Here is a 5,000-nt window from a genome sequence, read left to right on the forward strand (position 1 = left end):
CATACTTCCCCCGGAACCCAAAAGCTTTGGTTTCCCGGAGGCTGCCCGCCGAGTCATCGGAGGAACTGCGGCGGATCGCTGGCTGGCATCGTTTATGGTTAGAACTAGGGCGGTATCTGATCGCCTTCGAACCTCTAACTTTCGTTCTTGATTAATGAAAACATACTTGGCAAATGCTTTCGCTTCTGTTCGTCTTGCGACGATCCAAGAATTTCACCTCTAACGTCGCAATACGAATGCCCCCGCCTGTCCCTATTAATCATTACCTCGGGTTCCGAAAACCAACAAAATAGAACCGAGGTCCTATTCCATTATTCCATGCACACAGTATTCAGGCGGGCTTGCCTGCTTTAAGCACTCTAATTTGTTCAAAGTAAACGTGCCGGCCCACCGAGACACTCAATAAAGAGCACCCTGGTAGGATTTCAACGGGGTCCGCCTCGGGACGCACGAGCACGCACGAGGCGGTCGCACGCCTTCGGCTCGCCCCACCGGCAGGACGTCCCACGATACATGCCAGTTAAACACCGACGGGCGGTGAACCAACAGCGTGGGACACAAATCCAACTACGAGCTTTTTAACCGCAACAACTTTAATATACGCTATTGGAGCTGGAATTACCGCGGCTGCTGGCACCAGACTTGCCCTCCAATAGATACTCGTTAAAGGATTTAAAGTGTACTCATTCCGATTACGGGGCCTCGGATGAGTCCCGTATCGTTATTTTTCGTCACTACCTCCCCGTGCCGGGAGTGGGTAATTTGCGCGCCTGCTGCCTTCCTTGGATGTGGTAGCCGTTTCTCAGGCTCCCTCTCCGGAATCGAACCCTGATTCCCCGTTACCCGTTACAACCATGGTAGGCGCAGAACCTACCATCGACAGTTGATAAGGCAGACATTTGAAAGATGCGTCGCCGGTACGAGGACCGTGCGATCAGCCCAAAGTTATTCAGAGTCACCAAGGCAAACGGACCGGACGAGCCGACCGATTGGTTTTGATCTAATAAAAGCGTCCCTTCCATCTCTGGTCGGGACTCTGTTTGCATGTATTAGCTCTAGAATTACCACAGTTATCCAAGTAACGTGGGTACGATCTAAGGAACCATAACTGATTTAATGAGCCATTCGCGGTTTCACCTTAATGCGGCTTGTACTGAGACATGCATGGCTTAATCTTTGAGACAAGCATATGACTACTGGCAGGATCAACCAGGGAGCTGCGTCAACTAGAGCTGAGCAGCCGGCCGCCCGGGAGTGTGTCCCGGGGGCCCGCGCGAACACGCAAGCGTCCGCTCAATTATTCTGCAAACAGGAGGAGGCTGAGCTCCCCTGCACAACACACCTCGAAACCCTCTCAGGTCCCGGCGGCGCGCAGCGCCGTCCTAAGTACTTGGTCGGGTTCGAGAGAGGCGCAATCGCCCGGAGTTAGGCGAGTAGACGCTTTAGGTGCGACCACCCGTGCTCCCAACTGAGCTTGCCGCTGCCGACAGAGGCCCGGGAGCGTGCTGTCGTGGCATTGCCGGCGGGAGACAACACGCGCCACCTACGGTGACCGGCAGCTCCAACGCCAGCGCCACAGAAGGACAAAAGCCCCACTTGGGTGCCGAAGCGAACTCTCCCAGCACAGCGCACGCGCCAACACGTCCGCACAGCTGCGATACAAACCACCTGCGAGAACCGCTGGGGCGACCGAGCAGCAGACGGCGTCGCGGCGCCGAGCGCCGGGCGGCGGCGCATCCTCAGCGCACACAGTCCTCAATCGGACCAGCACACTGCAGATGGCCACCGCGCTTCGCACCGGGCCCGCGAGGACCTACTTTGGCCGCAAGGCGCCGCGAGCAGGGGGCGCCGGCGCGCAGCTGCGCCGCCTGCCGCGTCCGTCGGCCGGCGCGCCTGCCACTGGCCGCCCCCACCAGCCGGCTGTAGCGCGTGCGCCCACGCACCGCGCTGCCAGCACGCCGGGCGGCCCCCCCTCACCGGCCGGGGACGGTCCCACCCAGCCACCGCCGCGTATCGCCTCACACCCAGATCCCCTTTCGCGTTCGTGGGCATGGTGGGTCCCCTTTCACGTTCGTGGGCATGGTGGGTATCCCTGAAACAACCGGTTAATAGCTCGACCGATCGTCGCCAACACTGATTCACCTCTAGCGAGAACAACCGCACCACAACGGGTTACCTGTTGTTCATTTGCGTAACGTCACCAGCAAACGTAGACGTCCATCGCCATTTGCAACGAGTATTGCATGCCTGTGTCAGGTGTCACAACACACTACGTCTGCCCACATAGACGCAACAACATGTGCACGCCTCGAGAACACGTGGAAGGTAGCCCCCGTACGTATGCGGTGTCCATTGCGCGAACGACTGTCAGCCGGCCTCTGCAGGATGTCGCAGATGTGGAACGCGGTGCAACATGCTATCACGGTGTGTGAGAAGAGACGACTACGTCCGAATACACGCTCCACTACATCAACAGACTGCTCATGCTGATCGCCATCCAGGGCGTCCGTTCCTCCCACACGTCTGAATGGCGTACCACACTGCAATCCAGCTCTTATAGGGAGACGACACGTAGCTGCGTGCACAATATTTGGACTGTATGGTCTGCCGTTGCTAGGCGCAGTCGTCGTACGGTCACACATGTGCCACGATGTATCATTCAGTACATACGGACCAATGTGCAGTACAGTTTGTGGGTTTTGCGTACATCGGCGGACAGGTGACAGGCCGTACCACAACGTAGGCTGAGTACGTCGGCATGCGAAGGGCATTGAACATGCAAACTTCTCAACGACCAGCTTGCGAAGGCAGGGGGGAAGGGGGGGGGGCATGTACGTCCTGCTGCTATCCACATTACAGTGTATAGCAGGAGCATGTGGAAAGTCAGCAACACCTGCAAGGTGTTTAACATGACGCGATACACAGGGGACCGGGCAGTGCGAATAGCGAACTATATTGCGAGGGTTGCGGTTAGGCAACACTACACTAATTTAACGAGTTGCATAACAATTACAGAGCAGGTTCAGCGACAACGTGCGTCAGGTTAAGGCGCAATATAGGTTAGGTTGAGGCACAATATAGGTTAGGTTAAGGCACAACATGGGTTACGTTAAGGCACAAATTGGGTTACGTTAAGGCACAACATGGGTTACGTTAAGGCACAACATGGGTTACGTTAAGGCACAAATTAGGTTACGTTAAGGCACAAATTAGGTTACGTTAAGGCACAAATTAGGTTACGTTAAGGCACAAATTAGGTTACGTTAAGGCACAAATTAGGTTACGTTAAGGCACAAATTAGGTTACGTTAAGGCACAAATTAGGTTACGTTAAGGCACAAATTAGGTTACGTTAAGGCACAAATTAGGTTACGTTAAGGCACAAATTAGGTTACGTTAAGGCACAAATTAGGTTACGTTAAGGCACAAATTAGGTTACGTTAAGGCACAAATTAGGTTACGTTAAGGCACAAATTAGGTTACGTTAAGGCACAAATTAGGTTACGTTAAGGCACAAATTAGGTTACGTTAAGGCACAAATTAGGTTACGTTAAGGCACAAATTAGGTTACGTTAAGGCACAAATTAGGTTACGTTAAGGTACAATATGGGTTAGGTTAAGGTACAATATGGGTTAGGTTAAGGTACAATATGGGTTAGGTTAAGGTACAATATGGGTTAGGTTAAGGTACAATATGGGTTAGGTTAAGGCACAACGTAGGTTAGGTTAAGGCACAACGTAGGTTAGGTTAAGGCACAACATAGGTTAGGTTAAGGCACAACATAGGTTAGGTTAAGGCACAACATAGGTTAGGTTAAGGCACAACATAGGTTAGGTTAAGGCACAACATAGGTTAGGTTAAGGCACAACATAGGTTAGGTTAAGGCACAACATAGGTTAGGTTAAGGCACAACATAGGTTAGGTTAAGGCACAACATAGGTTAGGTTAAGGCACAACATAGGTTAGGTTAAGGCACAACATAGGTTAGGTTAAGGCACAACGTAGGTTAGGTTAAGGCACAACGTAGGTTAGGTTAAGGCACAACGTAGGTTAGGTTAAGGCACAACGTAGGTTAGGTTAAGGCACAACGTAGGTTAGGTTAAGGCACAACGTAGGTTAGGTTAAGGCACAACGTAGGTTAGGTTAAGGCACAATGTAGGTTAGGTTAAGGCACAACGTAGGTTAGGTTAAGGCACAACGTAGGTTAGGTTAAGGCACAACGTAGGTTAGGTTAAGGCACAACATAGGTTAGGTTAAGGCACAACATAGGTTAGGTTAAGGCACAACATAGGTTAGGTTAAGGCACAACATAGGTTAGGTTAAGGCACAACATAGGTTAGGTTAAGGCACAACATAGGTTAGGTTAAGGCACAACATAGGTTAGGTTAAGGCACAACATAGGTTAGGTTAAGGCACAACATAGGTTAGGTTAAGGCACAACATAGGTTAGGTTAAGGCACAACATAGGTTAGGTTAAGGCACAACATAGGTTAGGTTAAGGCACAACGTAGGTTAGGTTAAGGCACAACGTAGGTTAGGTTAAGGCACAACGTAGGTTAGGTTAAGGCACAACGTAGGTTAGGTTAAGGCACAACGTAGGTTAGGTTAAGGCACAACGTAGGTTAGGTTAAGGCACAACGTAGGTTAGGTTAAGGCACAACGTAGGTTAGGTTAAGGCACAACGTAGGTTAGGTTAAGGTACAACGTAGGTTAGGTTAAGGTACAACGTAGGTTAGGTTAAGGTACAACGTAGGTTAGGTTAAGGTACAACGTAGGTTAGGTTAAGGTACAACGTAGGTTAGGTTAAGGTACAACGTAGGTTAGGTTAAGGTACAACGTAGGTTAGGTGAAGGCGCAATGTAGGTTAGGTTAAGGTACGATATACCTTAGGTTAAGGTACAATATCGCTTAGGTTAAGGTACAATATAGCTTAGGTTAAGGTACACGTTGTAGGGAAAGGTGTATTTTGGGGGGGGAGGGGGCGGCAGGTTCGTTGATAG

General features: G+C 51.0%; 1 non-coding gene across 1 annotated transcript in view; it reads right to left on the reverse strand.

Annotated features, from left to right (window-relative positions):
- Positions 1–1,216, reverse strand: part of LOC126445145 (small subunit ribosomal RNA) — a 1,909-nt gene extending 693 nt beyond the window's left edge. The window contains exon 1 of the ribosomal RNA XR_007582956.1: positions 1–1,216. This exon is cut by the window's left edge and continues 693 nt beyond it. This is a non-coding gene — a ribosomal RNA (small subunit ribosomal RNA).
- Positions 1,217–5,000: the final 3,784 nt, after the last annotated feature.

This window comes from Schistocerca serialis, unplaced genomic scaffold, assembly GCF_023864345.2.
Source record: "Schistocerca serialis cubense isolate TAMUIC-IGC-003099 unplaced genomic scaffold, iqSchSeri2.2 HiC_scaffold_328, whole genome shotgun sequence".
NCBI classification, from domain to species: Eukaryota; Metazoa; Arthropoda; class Insecta; order Orthoptera; family Acrididae; genus Schistocerca; species Schistocerca serialis.